Here is a 22,412-nt window from a genome sequence, read left to right on the forward strand (position 1 = left end):
CAAATGAAGGGTTTCCACCAGAACCACAGAAGGCTGAGTCATGTCTCCGTGCTCAGTCATCATCTTCCTTCCATCCTTCCAGGCCAATCTAATAGCCTACCTCTGAGTCCAAAATTCCACTTCTATGAAATAAATTGCATTTGTTCCCCACCATTGTAAATACTTTATGTGCAACTCACACGTTATTTTCAATTTGTCTTTTCAACTTTTAGGAACACATTAATAGAAATGTTATTTAGATTGTCCCCTTGTCACTCCTTTGCCATTAAAAGACTTTCAGTAATAATGTTGCAAATTCTGGGAAGACAATCTAAAAGCTAATTTAAAGCCCTTTTAAAATTCCTAAAAGCTGAAAAGAGAAATTCTTTAGCACTCTTGTTTATTCTAGATTTTATTGGCTAATGGGCATCATCTTTATTGTTTTATAGGAATACACACATTTGTTTTGTTTTGTTTTTAATTGATCAGTGGCAGAATACAAATGGTGAACAATAAATCTTGGCTGTTCATTGCTTCTGTGATTTTTGGGAACAGAAGAATGTCTTATGTGCTTATTGCACCCAGGCCGTATCTCAGATCATTTCACCAGCTGTGGAACAGATTGTAAATCTCGTTTTTAAATTACCTAATGTAGGCCAGGCACAGTGGCTCACACCTGTAATCCCAGCACAGTGGGAGGCCAAGGCAGGCAGATCCTTTGACCCCAGGAGTTCAAGACCAGCCTGGGCAACATAGGAAGACCTCATCTCCACTAAAAATTAAAAAACTAGGTTGCCTGCATCTGTAGTCCCAGCTACTTGGGAGGCTGAAGTGGGAGAATTGCTTGAGCCCAGAAGACAGAGGTTGCAGTGAGCTGAGATCATACCACTGCACTCCAGCCTGGGTGACAGAGTGGGACCCTGTCTCACAAATAAATAAATACATAATTAAATAATTTTTAAAAATAAAAATTATCTAATGTATGCCAGGCATGGTGGTTCATGCTCATAATACCAGCATTTAGGGCAGGAGGATTGCTTAAGCCTAGGAGTTCAAGACCAGTCTAGGCAACAAAGGGAGACCCCTATCTCTACAAAAATTTAAAAATTAGTCAGGCATGGTGGCACATGCCTGTAGTCCCAGCTACACAGGTGGTGGATACAGGAAGATCACTTGAGCCCAGGAATTCAAGGCTGCAGTGAACCATGATAATATCACTGCAGTGAATCATGACAGTATCCTGGGCCATAGAGTCCCAACTCAAAAAAATTAAATAAATAAGTAAATAAACATATAAAATTACCTAATGTATATGTAAATTGATTTAAATGTTCCTGGCATCATTTCAAGAAATAGTTATTGTGATATTTCTGTGAATAGGTTTAATTCATAGAATAGCCATCTCTGCCCTTATCTTCTACCATTTTGCTAATCATATATCCCTGAAAATCTATAGATGGTTTTACATAAATTACTATTATAATGAAGGCCTCTACCTTCTCCATTGTCTCTTTGTTATGGTTAATTATATGTGTCAACCTGACTATGGGATACCCAGACAGTTGGTCAAACATCATTTCTGGGTGTGTCTGTGAGGGTGTTTGTGGAAGAGATTGGCATTTGAGGCCAGGCGCAGTGGCTCATGCCTGTAATCCCAGCACTCTGGGAGGCCAAAGTGGGCTGATCATTTGAGGTCAGGAGTTTGAAAACAGCCTAGTCAACATGATGAAACCCCCTCTCTACTAAAAACACAAAAGTTAGCTGAGTGTGGTGACAGGTGCCTAATCTCAGCTACTTGGGAGGCTAAGGCAGAAGAATCACTTGAACCCAGGAGGCAGAGGTTGCAGTGAGCTGAGATTATGCCACTGCATTCTAGCCTGAGTGACAGAGCAAGACTCTGTCTCAAAAAAGAAAAAAAAAAAAAAAAAAGCGATTAGCATCTGAAGTTTGAGTAAATTTAAATGCATTTCAGTAAAGAAGATCCTGGCAGTGTGCAGTGGCTCACGCCTGTAATCGCAACACTTTGGGAGGCAGAGGTGGGCAGATGGCCTGAACCCAGAAGTTGAAGGTTAAAGCAGTTCACCCACCGTGGCCTCTTGAAGTGCTGGGATTACAGGCGTGAGCCACCACGGCCAGCCTGCCATGACTTTTCTAATTATTCTTAAATAATGAAGACACTTCAAGTCACCCCAAGTCCAAAAATCATAGTACTGTAATCGATGTGTCCAATCTAATATAGCACTCCAACTCTTCCAACTTGATGTAAAGTTAAACCTCTCCCCTCCTTCAGCTGTGGCCTGCTGAATGAACGCTAGCCACGTGTACTGGGAAAGGTAGAAATGGAAAGATTCTATTCTCCTCAGCCAGAGTGCTAATCTAGGCGACTCCAGTTCTGATACTAATCCATTATTCTGGGGAAGTGGTAGAGGGAGGAAGAGGCAGAAGGAAAGTTCTTCCTTGACTAAGACAAAGTCAATGACCTAAGTCTGGTGATCTACAGGCTTGGTGGGCATTTAAAGCTTACTTCTCTTGAACCCCAGGTGCGATGGTAGTGGTGGGGATGAGAGGTTGGGAAGCAGAGATTCTCCTAGTCGACCCGCATCACTGGGGATATTTCACCTGCAGATTGCTTTCTGAAGATGGTCACTTATGGCTCTTTCTTGCTGGGGTTCAGTAGGCATGCTTACACATGATTTGAGAAGACTCCAAACCACCTCACTGACCTGTGTGGTCTACCTTTAATCTCTGGGAAACAACTCCTGCCCTCTGTGCTCTATCAAACTATGGGAAAATGTGCTATATTTCTTTTGCTCCCCCATCAAAGGAGCTAGCCAGCAGGTCTCTTGTTCTTTAGATTCTCAGGCATGTATCACTGATCCACTATGCCTCTCAATCTCTGAGGGGATGCACACTAAATACTCCAAATGGTCTGCATAAAACGCCTATCTCTAGATGTGCGTTGAAGGGGCAAGGACCTTACACCCCTCTCCCTTGGTAGCCAGGAGGGAATAACTCAAACCCATCATCAACTCTCTAAAAATCATCTTCTCATGTCTGGGCATGGTGGCCCATTCCTATAATCCCAGCACCTGGGGAGGCCGAGGTGGGTGGATCACCCGAGGTTGGATGCTCAAGACCAGCCTGACCAACATGGCGAAACCCCATCTCTACTAAAAATACAAAATTAGCCATGCGTGGTGGTACATGCCTATAATCCAAGCTATTCGGGAGGCTGAGGCAGGAGAATCGCTTGAACCCGGGAGGCAAAGGTTAGAGTGAGCCAAGATCACACCATGGCACTCTAGTCTGGGCAACAAGAGAGAAACTTCGTCTCAAAAAAAAAAAATCATCTTCTAATCTTTATCTTCTTGGCCTTCTCTACCTGTTCCACTGGCCAGATGGTGAGTGAGGTAGCTGGGTTGGAGGACAATGCTGACCTGTTCTCCTGTGCTTCCTTTCCCACCTGCACTGTGTTCTTACCTGACTTTGGAATGCAGCTTCTATTGTCTTAGGCCACAGTGAACACGGAAAATAAAAAGGTCCCATTTAACATCCTGTGTTTACATGTGTACTCATATTTCTATAAACTAGTTCATTTTTATCTGTTTTCAGTAAAAAAAAAAAAAAAACATGTATTGTGTTGGCTCATAACTCTAAGAAGCAGGGTTTGAACTCCCAATAGTTAAATAACCCCAGAAATGAAGGCTTAAGGGCCAACTATGAAAAAGAGTCATGACAATGTATGTTGCGGTGGAATGGGAGCTTAGTTAGAAGGATTCAGGAGCAGGACTCAAAGGCAGAGTCGGAGTTGCTGACCCACGCACCCTCTGGCACACTGAACTCAAGTCACAGGTTTTCATTCTCCCAGCCCTGCTTCTCCTTTTCTATGACTGCACCATGTACCACAATCACCCAAACCATGTCTCTAGGATTTATCTTAGATTCCTCTGTCTGTGTCTCGCCTGCCATATTCAATCAGCCACCAAGTCCTGTTAACACTATTTATATAGCATCTGTCCCTTCTAGTCCCTCTTCCCATCCCCTCTGCCACTACTTTCTTTCTTTCTTTTCTTTTGAGATGAAGTCTCAATCTGTTACCCAGGCTGGAGTGCAGTGGCGCGATCTTGGCTTACTGCAACCTCTACCTCCTGGGTTCAAGCCATTCTCCTGTCTCAGCCTCCCAAGTAGCTGGGACTTCAGGTGCACACCACCTTGCCCAGCTAATTTTTGTATTTTCAGTAGAGACAGGGTTTCATCATATGTGTCAGGTTGGTCTCAAACTCCTCATCTCAGGTGATCCTCCTGCCTCAACCTCCCAAAGCGCTGGGCTTATAGGCAGGAGCCCCCAGGCCCAGCTGACCTGTGTTTCTTTTAAGATAGGTGACTAGATCATGCATATTTGCTAATGGAAAAGAGTCAATAGAGAAAAGAGGTTGAAAGTATTTGAGAGAAGACAATTGATGAAGTCAAGTCCCTAAAAAAGGAAAGATGGAAGCTTCAACCAGGGGAGAAAAGACACTCTTAAGCAGAAAAAGAAAATCTTCACTGAGATGCTAACTTTCTCACAGAGTTAGGTTATTCAACTTTTAAATGTTAGTATTTTCTTTCTTTTCAGAAATAATATTAGACAGTAATTTTATTTATTTATTCATTTATTTTGAGACAGGGTGGCACTCTGTTGCCCAGGCAGCAGTGCGGTGGCACGATCATGGCTCATTACAGCCTCAACCTCTTGGGCTCAAGTGATCCTCCTACCTCAGCCTCCCAAGTAGCTAGGACTACAGATGCATGCCACCACGTCTGGGAAATTTTTGTATCTTTTGTAAAGACAGGTTTTCGCTATGTTACCCAGCTTGGTCTCGAACTCCTGGGCTCAAGCCATCAGCCTGCCTCAGCCTCCAAAAGTGCTAGGATTACAGGCATGAGCCACTGTGCCCAGCCTAGATAGCAGTATTTTTAATATCCTTACTTGAAAAAAATTAAAACATGGCAAACTTTAGTCCTTACATTTTTTTTAAATTTTGCTATTCTTTCTAATCTAAATCCAGTTTCCCAGTCTTAAGTAACTGTTTAGCTACTGACCCATCCCTCCTTTCTCTATCTTTTCCCTTTCTCCTAAGGGAGAAACTTTTTTTTTTTTTTTAATGGTTGTTTACACTTATCTTGCTTCCTTAACCTCATTAATCATTCCAACTAGCGTTTTCCTTCTACCTGCTTATCTACGCTGAAACTTCCTGTGGCTGAGCTCACACTAAGCTCCTAATTGCCAGAGGTGCTGGAAATTTCTTTGTCGTAATGCATGACACTAATGACTACCTTTTCTTTTTAAATGTCAGTATTCAATTTAATCCCGGGACTTCACTCTCTTCTGGTCTTCCTCCCACCCTCTGGCTACTCTTTCTTAGCCTCCTGTTGTCTTCTCCTGTATGTCCTCCAGGTTCCATTGTTGAAGCTCTCTCTGCTTCACACTCCTTCCAGTTCCATTGTTGAAGCTCTCTCTGCTTCACACTCCTTCCAGTTCCATTGTTGAAGGTCTCTCTGCTTCACACTCCTTCCAGTTCCATTGCTGAAGCTCTCTCTGCTTCACACTCCTTCCAGTTCCATTGTTGAAGCTCTCTCTGCTTCACACTCCTTCCAGTTCCATTGTTGAAGCTCTCTCTGCTTCACACTCCTTCCAGTTCCATTGCTGAATCTCTCTCTGCTTCACAGTCCTTCCAGTTCCATTGTTGAAGCTCTCTCTGCTTCACACTCCTTCCAGTTCCATTGTTGAAGGTCTCTCTGCTTCACACTCCTTCCAGTTCCATTGTTGAAGGTCTCTCTGCTTCACACTCCTTCCAGTTCCATTGTTGAAGCTCTCTCTGCTTCACACTCCTTCCAGTTCCATTGTTGAAGCTCTCTCTGCTTCACACTCCTTCCAGTTCCATTGTTGAAGGTCTCTCTGCTTCACACTCCTTCCAGTTCCATTGTTGAAGGTCTCTCTGCTTCACACTCCTTCCAGTTCCATTGTTGAAGCTCTCTCTGCTTCACACTCCTTCCAGTTCCATTGTTGAAGCTCTCTCTGCTTCACACTCCTTCCAGTTCCATTGCTGAATCTCTCTCTGCTTCACAGTCCTTCCAGTTCCATTGTTGAAGCTCTCTCTGCTTCACACTCCTTCCAGTTCCATTGTTGAAGGTCTCTCTGCTTCACACTCCTTCCAGTTCCATTGTTGAAGCTCTCTCTGCTTCATACACCTTCCAGTTCCATTGTTGAAGCTCTCTCTGCTTTACACTCCTTCCGGGCTATCATCCTTCTGGGTTCTGACCATTCCTACATAATTGTCTCCCACAATATTTACAGCTCTATGGGGTAATTACTATCTTTTCCCAGAGTTTAAACCCTGCTCTCCAGGTGAAGGAAATGAGGCTAAGAAAACTCAGGTAATCTGCAAGAATTAGGGAAGTAATTCAGTCCCATCATTAGGGAAGTATTCAGTCCACAACCTTCTGAATCCGGAAGTTATGATAATTTGATGCTAAAGAAATTGTTTTAAGGATAAAATAAGATAATGTATAAATATTTGCAGACTGAAACAAACAAAAGGCTTATATTTTAACGAAATTCAGACATTTTATAGTAAGAAAAATTTTGCAAACTGCAAATTCCCTTCTCTAATATCACCTGTGTCTTGCTCTCTCCCTTCTCCCTGAAGTGGCAAAGCAAATCACAATGCATTTCAATTTTTTGTTTTTTTATTTTTTTGAGATAGAGTCTTACTCTGTCACCCAGGTTGGAGTGCATTGGCACAATCTCGGCTCCCTGCAACCTCTGCCTCCCGGGTTCAACTGATTCTTGTGCCTCAGCCTGCCAAGTAACTGCAACTACAGGCATGCAACACCACAGCCAGCTAATGTTTGCATTTTTAGTAGAGACTGGGGTTTGGCCACATTGGCCAGGCTGATCTTGAACTCCTGGCCACAAGTGATCTTCCTACCTCAGCCTCCCAAAGTGCTGGGATTACAGGCGTGAGCCACCACACCAGGCCCACATTTCGAATATTGTTTCCTCCTTTGGTCTGACCATGGAATCAGCCAGCTCCATATGTAACACAGCCCGTCTTAACTCCTAATTCTAGACTAGCAGAGGTTACAACCTCTTTCAAATAGAGTGAAGAGACAGCAAATACTAGGTCTACGAAAACACCATTTCTTTCTTTCTTTTCTTTTCCTTTCTTTTTTTCCAAGACGGAGTCTCCCTCTGTTGCCAGGCTGGAGTGCAGTAGCACAATCTCAGCTCACTGCAACCTCCACCTCACGAGTTCAAGTGATTCTCCTGCCTCAGCCTCCTGAGTCGCTGGACAGGAGTGCACCACCACGCTTGCCTAATTTTTTGTATCTTTAGTAGAAATGGGTTTTCACCATGTTGGCCAGGATGGTCTTACTCTTCTGGCCTAATGATCCACCTGCCTCGGCCTCTCAAAGTGCTGGGATTACAGGCGTGAGCCACCATGCCCAGCCAAAAACACCACATTTCAAAAAAAACAGACACTTCTGGCTGGGTGCAGTGGCTCAAGCCTGTAATCCCAGCACTTTGAGAGGCCGAGACTGACGGATCATGAGGTCAAGAGATCGAGACCATCCTGGCCAACATGGTGAAACCCCATCTCTACTAAAAATACAAAAAAATTAGCTGCGCTTGGTGGTGTGCACCTGTAGTCCCAGCTACTGGGGAGGCTGAGGCAGTAGAATTGCTTGAACCTGGAAGGCGGAGGTTGCAGTGAGCCAAGATTGTGCCACTGCACTCCAGCCTGGCGCCCGGCAACAGAGTGAGACTGTCTCCAAAAAAAAAAAAAAAGACACTTCTAAGGAATTACCACAAATGGTGTCCGTTAAAAAAAATTGTGGCACACTACACACTTTTACAGATTTTCTACTTCATGGACCCGGTAAGAGGCAATAGGATATTATAACTATGAAGCCAAGCAGGCAATCATAAAGCTGGAAGGAGCTAATATTAGGAAAAATTACTTGGATACCAAAAATATTATTGCCAAGTAAAAAGCTGCAATGGAGGTAGTGAGTGGCAGATTCAAATGACAAAAAATCTAATTAAAGTAGATGATACACTTGAGAAATTCTGGCAGTATTCGGAGAAAATTAAAAGATTAAATTATTAAATAAAAAATGAGAGATGAACACATATACATACGCATAATTCCAAAAAGAAAAGTACCAAAAAAGAAATAATCAGGACTGGGTGCCACAGCTCACACCTGTAATCCCAACACTTTGAGAGGCTGAAACAAGAGGATCACTTGAGCCCAGGAGTTTGAGACCAGGCTGTATAACATAGTGGAACCCCATCTCTACAAATAATTTACAAATTAGCCAGGCATGGCTACTTGGAACACAGCAGCCCCAGCTACTTGGAAGGCTTAGGTGGGAGGATTGCTTGAGGTCAGAAGCTAGAGGCTGCAGTGAGCCATGATCGCTTCAGAGCAATCTAGACTGGGCAAGAGAGAAAGTGAGAAAGCGAGAGAGAAAGAAGGAAGGAAGGAAGAAGGGAAGGAAGGAGGGAGGGAAGGAAGGAAGGAAAGAAAGAAGGAAGGAATGAAAGAGAGAGAGAAAGAGAGAAAGAAAGAAGAAAGAAAAAAGAAAGAAAGAGAAAGGAAGCAAGGAAGGAGAAAGGAAAGGAAAGGGAGGGAAGGAAGGGAAGAAAAGGAAGGGAAGAAAGGAAGCTTTCAAAGGTAAATTATTCAAAGAGTATCACGAAAAATTAATAGAACAGATTATCCCTGCAATGTGGTCTGGTTTTAAACAATTTCTCTTAGTGTCTTTTCTTTTTTTCTTAAGAAAGAAGCTGGGTGTGGTGGCTCACGCCTGCAATCCCAGCATTTTGGGAGGCCGAGGCAGGTGGATCATGAGGTCAAGAGATCTCATGATCTCTTGGCCAACATGGTGAAACCCGTCTCTACTGAAAATACAAGAATTAGCTGGGCGTGGTGGTGCACGCCTGTATTCCCAGCTACTCGGGAGGCTGAGGCAGGAGTATCACTTGAACTCAAAAGGCGGAGGTGGCAGCGAGCCGAGATTGTGCCACTGCACTCCAGCCTGGGCGACAGAGCAAGACTCCATCTCGAAAAAAGAAAGAAAACGATGTTATAAACATCCAGGCAGACAAAAGATTAGCTGCAAAGGAACAGTAATCAGACAGGCCTCAGTGAGACTTCTCTTCTGCAACCCTAATTGCTAAAATTCTGTGGAGCAAGACCTAGAGAACTAGGCTAAAGACGTGACACAAGCATCTTATAGAAAGCAAGAGGCCAGGCGCGGTAGGTCACGCCTGTAATCCCAACACTTTGGGAGGCTGAGGCAGGTGGATCACAAAGTCAAGAGATCGAGACCATCCTGGTCAACATGGTGAAACCCCGTCTCTACTAAAAAATACAAAAAATAGCTGGGCGTGGTGGCGCACGCCTGTAGTCCCAGCTACACGGGAGGCTGAGACAGGAGAATTGCTTGAACCCAGGAGGCGGAAGTTGCAATGAGTCGAGACCGCGCCACTGCATTTCAGCCTGGCAACATAGCAAGACTCCGTCTCAAAAAAAAAAAAGAAAAAGAAAAAGAAAAGCAGAAAAACATTCTTATCGATACAGTGACCCCTGAAAAACATTTTGTGAGGGCATGCTCAACTAATTGTGACCTCCTTAAAAAGTTACTTGAATATATACTTAAATTAGTTATGATATGAACTTAAGGATGGAGGAACTGTGCTATTATTAACTAGTATATCAATGAAACAACTTAAATAGAATCAAGTCTAAATAAACTTGGCAAATGTGGGCAAAAGTGTTAAAAAAAGTCAAAAATCATCATTGAACTAGAAAATACACTGATTCATGAAAAGTAGACAGAAGATACTAGAAGTAGGGGAAAGGGTGAGATAGATTTGCTGAAGGATACAGAATTACAGCTAGGAAAGAGGACTAAGTTCTAGTGCTCTGTATCACTGTAGGATGACTCTAGTTAATAATGATACATAATGAATTGTAGATACAGGTCTTGCCATCTTGCCCAGGCTGGTCTCCAGCTCCCCGCCTCAAGCAATTCTCCTGCTTCAGCCTCCCAAAGCGCTGAGAGTACAGTCGTAAACCACTGCTCTCAGCCTAATGCCACACTTTTGAGTTTGGTTGAAAATCTAGCTAAGATTTGGAAGCACTTTGCTGTCACTGCTACATTATTAAACTCATATATAAATTCATTTCAAATGAACAAAATTCTCATTACTACAAGAATTGGAAAGAATATAAAACGTAATGTCTATTCTCAGTTTAGACTACCGTTATGAACTCTTCAATATTCATCTGTAAAGAGAAATGATTAAAATCTAGATGACTTTTAAAGTGCCTTCTCATTTTAATATTCTATAACTCTATTATTTCTACATAGTTGAATCATTGGTAAGTTATCATAGCTCCACAAAATAAGGCAGTCTGTAGTGTAGGCTGCTCTTTGCGGCCGAAGGTATTTCTTAGAATACTGAGCTAAAAATGTAATTGCCTCTGCAACCTATGCAAACATGTTCTAATTGATGGGAGGGGGGAAAAGTTTCAATTCAGAGTGCCAACAATTCCTCTGTGAGTTAGCGTGGCAGGGAGAGTGTAGGGTCAGTGAAGCATCAAGTTACAGACCAAATGAAAGGTCTGGAGAAGAGTGGCAGGGTCTAATTGTCCTTCGTCTGAGGTTGCCAGAACTGGATCTACCACACTTACTCACTCACAAAGGGCTGTTCTATGGAAGCTAAGCAAACCAACTTTGGGCTTCAAACATTTTTTTTTTTAAAGTACTTCTAGTTCCAAATAGATCTTTACGGAATTATTCTCTTGGCGCTCTTAGTTCTGTCATATTAAAATTTCCATGAAAAAGTAATCAAAACCTAATGCTTACAGTGTTCTGCCACAGGGAAAAATATTGTGGGTTTTTTGTTCCTATTAAAAACATATGTGACATATATATATATGGAAGTTGTAGAACCAGTGTACACACATGTACACAAAAACCTTAGGAAAATGATAATAGTTTTACCTAAGCCAATCAATTTTATATTGTGCTCTGTCCATAGCTACCCTTATTAAGCTAACACTTTGCAAAGGTCAGCAAGGAATGAATATTTCTGCATATTTTGCAGCATAGATTGCAAACATTAGATCTATAGGGATGAATTAAGGTCACTTTTAAAATTCAGACAGTATTTTCTGAACTTGGTTGACTGAATCATGTGCATCTGCACTACTTTTCCTGGGGGAAAGTTAATTTTAGAAAGGAGAAAAAGTTTGCCAGGAAAACAATTCACATTGGCTCAATATCTAGACAGTGATTCTTTTCTTAAAAGTTCAAAATGCTTTACAGACAGTCTCTTGCTTGTCCTTAGCATCCTTGAAAGCGGGCACGGAATATCATCCCTATTTCATAAAAGGCATCTGGTTTCATAAAAAGAAATGTAAGCTTTAATATTATATCTACTTTATGGTACTTAAAAAAAATTAGTCCTTCGTCTCAATTTTCCAAAAGACAGAAAATAAATTTATTTTTCTTGGTAATTACTTTCTGATCGTTTGATAGGTCCTTAGAATGGTTCCGGTACTTACATGAATATATGAAAAGCACAGACATGCATCTATGACAAAATTCAAGATGGAGAAACAGGTAGCATTTCTGTAAATATGATATAATTTACAGACTTTCTTAATCAATTCAGGATAGAAGAACTTGGTTCAAATAATTAGGAGTGAAAACAGGTTCTAAATTAATTGATACCATCACTGTTGACTCTAGTTCCTAGAGGTAATAGTCCATTTGAGTCTTTGGCCTTAAAGTAAGAAAAATGTAAAAATGTCAACGGGCTGCCATCATTGACAAAAAGTCAAGACAGCAGTGAAGGAAGATTTTCTGATTCTCTGGAGAATGGGCCTCAGCCCTTTCTAATCTGTAGAGCACTTGTGAAGGAATTCTTATACTTGAAAAATTGATATTTAAAAGCTGTTTAACCAGGTCTCTTAGAAGTATGCATTTTTCCAATGTTACATCCGAGTTTCAAATTAATGTTAACTCTCTCTTTCCAAAACTGTCATCTTGGGCCGGGCCCAGTGGTTCACTCTGGTAATCTCAGCACGTTGGGAGGCCAAGGCGGGTGGATCACTTGAGGTCAGGAGCTCGAGACCAGCCTGGCCAACCTGGTGAAACCCCATCTCTACTAAAAGTACAAAAAATAGCCAGCATGGTGGCATGTGCCTATATTCCCAGCTACTTGGGAGGCTGAGGCAGGAAAATCACTTGAACCTGAGAGGTGGAGGTTGCAGTGGGTCGAGATCTTGCCACTGCACTCCAGCCTGGGCAACAAAGCAAGACTCCGTCTCAAAAACCAGAAACAAGACAAAAATACTAACAATCATAGAATAAAATTAAGTTAAAAAGAGAAAAAAAACAGAAACAAAATAAAACAAAAAATTGCCGTCTCAGATCCAGTGATACTGCATCAATCACATTCATCATCTTGAGGGGAACAGGCTTTCACCCCTTTAACTCTGCTTTTATTCTCAATTCACATTAACAGTTCCAGGTGATGCTTAGCCACAATGGGTGGCCCTCTCTCTTCTTTGCGGACCTTACAGATACTTTGGGGGTATGTTGTGGGGGGCGGACATCACAATCATCTGAGGTGCTTTTAAAATATACTCAAGCCGGCAAACACACATACACGTATGCATGCACGCACACTCACACACACATACCAGATTTCTGAATCGGGATTTCAGGGTGGGGCCCAGCTTTTTTCCCCACCGCCTAAGAGCTATTGCTTTAAGCTGTTGTAAAATTCTGGCACCGCCGTCACCCTGAAAACCTTGTACACTTGTCACAATATTTAAGGTGAGGAGAAGAAAAACCTCAGCCGGTGCCAATACGGAAGGTAAGACAGTGCATTAACTTTGACAAGAGTCAATATTCCTCCCAAAGTTAGGATAGTAAAGGGAGGGAGGGAGGCGGGAGGAAGGCAAGTTCTGGAAGGAGAAGGAGTTACAACCTTTCAGCCTGGAAATTGTTACAGACCCTAGGGAAAATCTGTGCGTCCGTGTTTGCGCCACACACCTGGAGGGGGTGGATTACTCCTGCCAGCCCTGACCCCAGCCCCGGGGGCGCGGGTTTCGGGAGCTTCCCGGGGGCAGCGGAGAAAGTCGTGAGTGGAGCGTGGGTCCAGCGGACCGCGGAGTGGAAACGCTGATGGCCGAGGGTCTGAGCCCCCGTGGGCCACCCGCCGTGGGCCACCCTCCGGGGCGGAGAAGGAGGCAAGGCGGTGACAGCCCGGGGAGGCCGAACTGGCCCCTCAAGCAGAGGCTCCTGGCAGGTCCAGGGCGAGCGCTGCACCCCGCGCCCCTCCTTACCTTGTGCCCGAGGTCCGAGTAAGCAGCGGGGAGAACCCCGGAGGCTCAGGGCCGCGTGCGCTCGGGATCCGCTATCAGCGTCTGCAGGCTGCGGCTTCAGGTATCAAAGGCATTCAGGTCGCCTAGCTAACAGCCCCTCTGCGCGTCTCGGACCCCTTCTCCGGCCCTCGGACCCGCTCCCCTCTGCCCCGTGGGCGCCCGCAGAGCCTCTCCCTGACTGCTGATTCCGGAGAGCCTTGGCCCCTCTCCGCGGCCGGCCCTCCCCTGGCGCGCGCGCACTCACCTCCCCCAGAAACGCACCCTCTTTAGGAAAGAGGCTGCGGATACGGTCCTTGAAATTCTAGGCGCTGGGCAACTTCAGAAAACCCTTTTAAAATCTTTGATCTACCCAATGAGGTTCAAAGTAGGGCACCATTTATACTCAACCCCTGGCTCCGTCCTCTTTTTTGTCTTAACCACAGCGTTATTTAAAACTTGATATACGTGTATAGGTGGAACTCTGACAATCTCCTGCCAGGCATTTTAATTTTTCCGAAATAATTCCCTCCGTTTTATTGTTTGGAAACTGCGGACATCCCCACTTTATAAACTTGGGTTATAAGGATGTCAGATTGGCCTCAGAAAGCAGATGTTCAGCTGTACAAGACAGGGCAAGTCTCTGCCCAGAAGCGCTGCTACCTGCCACCTGTAAGGGCCCTGCGTCAGGGCAGGAGCAGTTAATTACACCCTGGCTTTGGTTACCGAGCATGCCCGGAACCTCTGTTCTCACTTAGGACTCAGTTCTGAGCCTCAGGTTCTGGGGAGAAGCAGGTGGATGTGTTCAAAGAAGAGAGTTCTAATGGAGAAAACCAGCAACGTGCAGAGTTTGCCGAATAATATAGAGAAAAATAATGATGGGAAGGGATCCTTGGAACAGGACAGTATCTTGGATAGGAGGATGTTTGAGGGCATAATGTAAATAAATTATAAAAGAATAAATAGAAAAAAATTTAAAGCTAATAATAAAAATTAAAACTGTAAAATAAAATAATATAAAAAATAAAAAGTAATTTAAAAATAACAAAGAAACATGATGGTATCACTAACTCCTAGGAGCCTGAGAGTTACATAACTCCTTCTGGGAATCTGGAAGTTGAACTGTTAAATGGCACTTCACTTATTCATTCATTCATCTATCAATATATTAATAATATATATTTATGGAATATGTTAAAGGCAGTAAAGCACTATTCATGATCATATTATAAAAGCTGCTGGGAATCAACTTCTCAACCAGTTTATAACAGGGCCCTTGAAAATGCAAATATCTATTAAAGAGACACCATATTAATACAGTGTCTTTTTCTAAATTTATCAAATAAGTTTCTCATCTGAAGGCTGAAAACTGGGCACTTACTAAAAACTGTCAGCTTTCTCTATTAGACAGAAGGTGGATATCGGAAGGTAAACTCACCAGTCAAGTTACTACAACTGATAGAACCAGCTTAGCTGATGTAAGAAGAGGTTAGGGGGTGGAGGAGGAAGGTCAGCCAAAGACTACACGGCATTCTTTTTTTCTTTGAGACAAGGCCTCACTCTGGCACCCAGGCTGGAGTGCAGTGGTGCTATCATGGCTCACTGCAGTCTCAACCTCTCGGCTCAAGCAATCTCCCTGCCTCAGCCTCAGAGTAGCTGGGACTATAGGCACGCACAACCACGTCCAGCGAATTTTTGTATTTTTTGTAAAAAGGGGGTTTTGCCATGTCGGCCATGCTGGTCTTAAACTCCTGGGCTCAAATGATCCTCCCACCTTGCCCTCCCGAAGCACTGGGCATGAGCCACTGTGCCTGGCCTGGCATTCTTATTTCTTCTGCCACAATAAATGCTTGCTAGTCTCACACTAGCAAGCATTCAATAATTACTGGGTGCTGAGGATGGAAGAGCTATCAGAAAGAAAACATTCCTGCTCTCATCAAGCCGATTGGGAGGGAGGGTGTAGACAAGAAAATAGGCTGTTAAAAGTAGATGCTCTGAAGGAGGACGACACATCCGGGGCAGTATAGGTGAGACCTGAAGAGTGAGGATAATTTGGCTCAGAACAGGAAATTAGAAGAGTTTTCCAGTAGAATCACCAACATGGAGAGAAAGCCAAAGGTAGGAAGGAACATGGCCATTCACTGTGGCTGGAGGATCTTTTCTTTGGGGTGGGAGTCAGGGAAACTGGAATGAACAATGTAGAGACAAGGCTAGAGAGATGAACAGAAGTCATATCCTGTAGAGCAATCTAGGCCATGTTTTGGTTTTTGTTTATTGGTTTTCTTTTTTTTTTTTTTGAGACAGAGTCTTGCTCTGTCACCAGGCTGGAGTGCAGTGGCGTGATCTCTGCTCACTGCAATCTCCACCTCCTGGGTTCAATCAACTCTCCTGCCTCAGCCTCCCAAGTAGCTGGGACCACAGGCACGCGCCACCAAGCGCCACTTTTTATATTTTTTAGTAGAGATGGGGCTTCACCATGTTGGCCAGTATGGTCTCGATCTCTTGATCTCGTGATCTGCCAACCTCGGCCTCCCAAAGTGTCGACTGAGATTACACGTGTGAGCCACCATGCCCAGCCTACACCATGTGTTAAAAATTGCACTTCAGAGTAAAGAAAATGTGGTACATATACACCAAAGACTACTACGACTACTACTCAGTCATAAAAAAATGAGTAAGGAAATAATGTTTTTTGCAGGAACTTGGATGGAGCTAGAGGCCATTACTCTAAGTGAAGTAACTCAGAAATGGAAAACCAAATACCATGTGTTCTCACTTAAAAATGGGAGCTAAGCTATAGATACACAAAGGCACATAAAGGGGTATCACGGATATTGGAAACCCAGAACAGGGGAGTGTGGGAGGAGGGTCAGGAATAAAAAATTGCCTATTGGTAACAATGTACACTACTCAGGTGACAGGTGCACTACAATCTCAGACTTCACCACTATACAATTCATCCATGTAAAAATAATCCCTGGTAGCCCAAAAGCTACTAAAATTTTTTAAATATTTTTTAAAAATCAAACAATAAAAATAAAAATTATACTTTAGGCCAGGCACACTGTTTCACACCACGAGCTATGGAGGCCACTTTAGGAGACTGAGGTGGGGGGATTGCTTGAGGTCAGGAGTTCAAAAACAGCCTGGACAACATAGAGAGACCCTATCTCTACCAAAAAAAAAAAAATTGAAAAATTAGCCAGGTGTGGTGGCATGAGCCTGTAGTCCTAGCTACTCAGGGGGATGAGGCAGGAGGATCTCTTGAGCCCTGGAGGTCAAGGCTGCAGTGAGCTAAGATCACACCCTTTACTTCAGCCTGGGTGACAGAGCAAGACCCTGCCTCTAAAAAACATTAATTAAAAAATTACACTTTATTCTACAAATGATGGGGAGGCACTGAAGTGTGATCGGCAACATCATAATGAAATCAATTATTTTTGTTATTGTTGTTTTTAGAAAGACTCCTGGCTGCAGGCAGAGAACTAATAAGGATGGGAGGTAGGGATGAAAGGAAAGAAGATAAATCAGGACAAAGATCTCTGTAAAGGACACTTAATCAATGAGTACCAGGCAGGTGCAGTGACTCATGCCTATAATCCCAGCACTTTGAGAGGGTGAGGTGAGAGGATCACTTGAGCCTAGGAGTTCGAGATCAGCCTGGGCAAATAGAGAGACCTCATCTCTACAAAAGATAAAAAATTAACTGGGCACGGTAGCATGTGTTTGTGGTTCCAGGTACTCGGGAGGCTGAGGCAGGAGGATCCCTTGAACCAGAGAGGTCAAAGCTGCAGTGACGCATGATCATGCCACTGTACTCCAGCCTGCGTGAGACCCAGTCTCAAAAATCAATCAATCAGTACCAGTGTAGAGATCCTCATACCTTTATGGAATCTAAATACAGTCCCATGACAGGTTCCTAAGAGACAAGCTTTCCTGGAAGGGAAGAGAGAAGTGTGGAGGGAGGAGGGTCGCTGGTGTTAAACAACTAAAAAACATTGGTAAATAGAATTTAAAGAGAAAGTGCCTCTTTTGTTAAAATTAAGTATTTATACAATGACTCTATCTCACAAGGTTCAAAGACGAAGAATAAATTAAAGGGAAATTGACACACAGGATGTACATTGATATATATCCCCAATTTCCCACTATGTTAAAGCAAATCAGCGTGCTCCTAACTCTGTTCCCTCTCCTTTTTAGAGAGTTTTCTTTTTTTCTTTTCTTTATTTTTATTCTTTTTTTTTGGAGTCTCGCTCTGTCACCCAGGCTGGAGGGCAGTGGTGTGATCTCGGCTTACTGCAACCTCTGCCTCCTGGGTTCAAGTGATTCTTCTGTCTCAGCCTCCGGAGTAGCTGGGATTATAGGCACCAGCTACCATGCCCAGCTAATTTATGTATTTTTAGTAGAGATGGGATTTCACCATGTTGGCCAGGCTGGTCTCAAACTCAAATCCGCCTGCCTCAGCCTTCCAAAGTGCTGGGATTCCAGGTGTGAGCCACTGCACCTATTTCTATTATCCCTCGATCTACCTATCTAATCATCTTATGATCTTCCTCAATTTGCCTGAAGTCAAAGTCCATGCTAGTGTTGTTTATAACTAATTGGTCACAACCAGTTATTGTTCCTTCTCCATTCCCACTGCTTCACTTGACTAGCTTTTAAAAAAATAATTTAAACATTTTTACAAACCAAGGTTCATGCTACTTCCACTAGGTCATGCTCTCCAGATTCACTAAGGTCTAGGCAGCTAAAGCTGTCCCTGGGAGCTGAGCCACCTGCTGTAACCATGGTGGGCTGGACTCAGAAAACGTAATGGAAGGTAGAGTGCTAGGGCTAGGATGCTAGGAGGTAGAGGGCTCCCCTCATGGATCCTCCCACCTGATCCTGCAAGCAAATAGGGTGAGATGAAAGGAAGAGGAAAAGGCTGGTTTGCCTCAGGAAGGCAGAGTCAGGGCAAGACAGCCAAATGTTTCACTCCTAGATCACAGAATTCATCATTTTTTTCCAGATGATTTGCTACCTTCTGTCTGTCATTTCAATTTGTTTTTTCTCAATTTCCCTTTGTATTTTCTTTTTCATTTCTATTTCTTCTCTCCTCTTTTCATTTTAACCCTGTCTTTATTTCTCTTCTTCCAAATTGCTGAATGGTAACAACAAGGCTATCATCTTGCCAAAGGCAGGATTACAGACAGGCTTCCTCACCAATCTGGAACTGAGAGTAGACTGCAGTCAGGAATCCCTGTTCTTCCCTGTATTAGTCAAGGCTCTCCAGAGAAAGACAGCCAATAGTGTGTGTGAGTGTGTGTGTGTGTGTCTGTGTGTGTGTGTGTGTGTGTATTACATATATGTACAGAGAGAAAGAGAGATTTATTATAAGGTACTGGCTTATGCAATCATGGAGGCTGAGAAGTTCCATCTGCATTCTGCAAGCTGAAGACCCAGGAAAGCTGGGTGTTGTTCAAAGGCCTGAGAGCCAGAGAGCAGATGATATATAGATTCCAGTCTTAGTCTGAAGGCCTGAGAACCAGGAGCACCAAGGGCAGGAGAGGATTGATGTACCAGCTCAAGAAGTCACCCAGAGTGAATTCAATCTTTCTTCACCATTTTCTTCTATTTGGGCCCTCAATGGATTAGATGATACCCATTCACACTGGGGAGAGCCATCTGCTTTATTCAGTCTACCAATTCAAATACTAATTTTTTTTTCCAGAAAGACCCTCACAGACACACCCAGATATAATGTTTAACCAGACAGCTGGGCATCCAATGGCCCAGTTGACATATAAGATTAGCCATCACATTGCCCTATCTAACCCTCTTTCACCTTCAGTCCTTCCTCTCTCTCTCTGTAGACCAGGGCTCTCCAATTTACACTGCAGAACACGTGTTTCTACAGTTCCTATTTTGATTTGTTACAGATCCAATTACCAAGTGGAATCCATCTTTCTCATAACTTCAAATTCCCAGGTAGGGAATTAACTAGCTTTACTCAGGTCAGAGTCATGATGTAAAAACATGCCTACAAGAGTGCTTCATCTAATTCTATGGACGGTGACTACAGGACTGGAAATGATGATGGAAGGATCTTTGAGAAGGTTGAGGGTAAATGTTTACTATAAAGGCAGACACGTAAATAAGTAATAACACTATAACTTCGTAAGTACCCTAATAAAGATCTGAACAAAGTATTAAGGAAGCACAAAGTAGCGGGGAGGGGAGGGAGTCTCAACTTCAGAAACATGAACATGAGGGATGTGCAAAAAGACAAAGTTCAGCCAGGTGTGGTGGCTCACGCCTGCAATCCCAGCACTTTGGGAGGCTGAGGTGGGCAGATTGCTTGAGTCCAGGCGTTGGAGACCAGCCTGGGCAACATAGTGAGATCCTGTCTCAAAAAAAAAAAAAAGGTCTATATTTTAAAAGATTTCTTAAAGAAAAAAAATTTAAAAGACAATGCTTTGAGTCTTATTAGACTAATCTATAGGATGGCAGTCCCTGTTTGGTGGACTAGTTTTTTAGTAAGAAAAAGGATGAGGCTTCAGGGAGAGAGATCAGTAAGGAGAATATGGTAACCGTTTAGTTTGGAGCTGATATGGCCTGGAAGGAAAAGCGGTGGGTATGAGAGCTATTTAGAGGTCTTGAATTCAGAGTACTTCATGTGGGGAGTTGAAAAGTGGGAGAGGCCAAAGATGACTTCAAACACTCAAGCTTATACAACAAGGTGGGCAAAAAACAGATTAAATAAATCAGTAAAAAGAAGAGAGATCTGCTAGAGAAGAGAATGGATTTAGTTTTTCACATGCTGAATTTCAGATGCTGAGGGATACTGAATGAAGGTATCCAATGGGCAGTTGATATTAGTATGATACTCAAGAAGAAAGTAACTTGCTGAATAATATATTGATTTGGACTCTATTAGTAGAGGTTGTCGCTATCATGGGGTGGACAAGATCACACAGGGAAATCAAGTATAAAGAAAGAGCCAAGGGCCCATGGTGGATCCCCGAAGAATAGCAACATTTGAGAGACCATCAAATGCAGAACACCAAGCAAAGGACCAAAACCAAAAGAAAACAATGTAATGCAAGTCAAGAGAAAAAGTTATTGAAAGAAGGGGATGGTAAACAGTGTCTAATGCTGCACAGAAACAAAGTAACATTACAGAAGTACTCAATGGAGGCCCATCAACTTAACTGTTTGGAGGTCACTGTTCCTTTTCCTTAGAGCAGTTTTAGTGGAGGGGCAGGAAAAGAAAATACACTGCATTAGATCAGCGTTTCTCAGTCTCAGCACTACAGATAATTCTAATTCAAAGCTGTGGGGCTGCCTGTAATTCCAGCACTTTGGGAGGCTGAGGCGGGTAGATCAGCAGAGGTCAGGAGTTCAAGACAAGCCTGGATAACACAGTGAAACCCCGTCTTTACTAAAAACACAAAAATTAGCTGGTCAAGGTGGCACGCACCTGTAATCCCAGCTCCTTGGGAGGCTGAGGCAGAAGAACTGCTTGAACCTGGGAGGCAGAGGTTGTAGAGAGCCAAGATCCTGCCACTGCACTCCAGCCTGGGTGATAAGAGTGAGACTACCTCAAAAAAAAAAAAAAAAAAAAAGTTGTGAGGCTGCCCTGTGTTTCATAGGGTGTTTAGCAGCATCTCTGGTTTCTAATCACAAGATGCTACTAGCACACCCTTTAAGTTTTGACGGCCAAAAATGTCTCCAGACACTATCAAATGTCCTGGCTTCACTTGAGAACCACTGCATTATATTAAGATGTGAACGGGAGAGAGACAACATGTATTTTTCAAAACATGTATTATTAGGAGATAGCATCACCTTCTAATATTCTTTTCCTAATTTGAAAACATCTGTTTATCCTAAATTAGATTTTTGAAATCTAAGCTGCACCCAAATCTTCTCTAATTTCCTTAAATGAAGAATGAGTTACAACAAGAAATGTTCTGCTTAATAAAGCCTAGATTAAAAATAAGATTTGGCCGGCCATAGTGGCTCACACCTATAATCCCAGCACTTTGGGAGGCCGAGGCAGGTGGATCACTTGAAGTCAGGAGATCGAGACCAGCTTGGCCAACATTGTGAAACCCCATCTCTACTAAAAATACAAAACTTTGCCAGGCGTTGTGGCGCATGTCTGTAATCCCAGCTACTTGGGAGGCCAATGCAGGGGAATCACTTGAACCTCGGAGGCGGAGCCAAGATTGTGCCACTGCACTCCAGCCTGGGCAACAGTGAGATTCTATCTAATAAAATAAAATAAAATAAAGAAAACAAAAAAAATTTTTAAATAAGATTTATAGAAATACTTTAGAGTTACACATCTATTTTTTAAAATAACACCTCATTTTGACAGTCTTGTGACAATGTTGATATCTAGCCAACTTGTAGTAGAAAACATTTTTCTGACTCTGATGTTATGATTTGGCCAAGAACATTAAATATAACCTGAGTATTGAATCTTAGCAGAAAAGCCCCCTCCTATAGAGATGACCTCCCTGTTTCATTTTTTAACAGGAAATAAAGGCAATAATACCAAGGCTCTCTGCTTCTCTATTCCTTTAGTCTCATTCCATGGAACAGTTGATAAGATACATTAAAGAAACGTGTTACAAATTATACTCCTAAAATTATAGCAAAGTTAATGACTAGCAGCAAAAGTTTGGTAGCCATTCATCCTTTGTTCTCTAAGTTTTCTCAGCCTCACTACCATTCCCCTTACCTCCTCCACCTGCTTACCTTGAATGTCCTCCCTGGCCACTGTCAAGCCAAAATATCCACTTTATTATCAAACAGCTGGATATTGTTGCATTCAGATATTTTTCAAACCCAATCTCAGATAGCTACTCTGAAACACTTTGGCTAACTCACTCCACCAAAATAGAGTATGATACCTTGTTTTTAGAAGAACTAAGTGTGTCACTATATTTATATTTATAACCAGGTTTAAAAAAGAATCTGGTCATCAGCTTATTCAAGTCAGGTCAGTTTACTGGC

General features: G+C 42.9%; 1 protein-coding gene across 10 annotated transcripts in view; it reads right to left on the minus strand.

The window, feature by feature from the left end:
- RNF144B (ring finger protein 144B) overlaps positions 1 to 22,412 on the minus strand; it is a 199,771-nt gene that overhangs the window by 171,402 nt on the left and 5,957 nt on the right. For 2 of the 10 annotated variants that reach the window (XM_078368257.1, XM_054254778.2), the window contains exon 1: positions 22,155 to 22,252. The exons of 6 other annotated variants lie outside the window; for them this stretch is intronic. The gene's annotated coding sequence lies outside the window, so the exon portion shown is untranslated. Of the gene's footprint in view, positions 1 to 13,394; positions 13,661 to 22,154; positions 22,253 to 22,412 lie in introns of those variants that run through there. 2 more of the 10 variants (XM_035297367.3, XM_035297366.3) reach the window with 1 other exon arrangement.

Source organism: Callithrix jacchus, chromosome 4 (genome assembly GCF_049354715.1).
Source record: "Callithrix jacchus isolate 240 chromosome 4, calJac240_pri, whole genome shotgun sequence".
In the NCBI taxonomy this organism is placed as follows: Eukaryota; Metazoa; Chordata; class Mammalia; order Primates; family Cebidae; genus Callithrix; species Callithrix jacchus.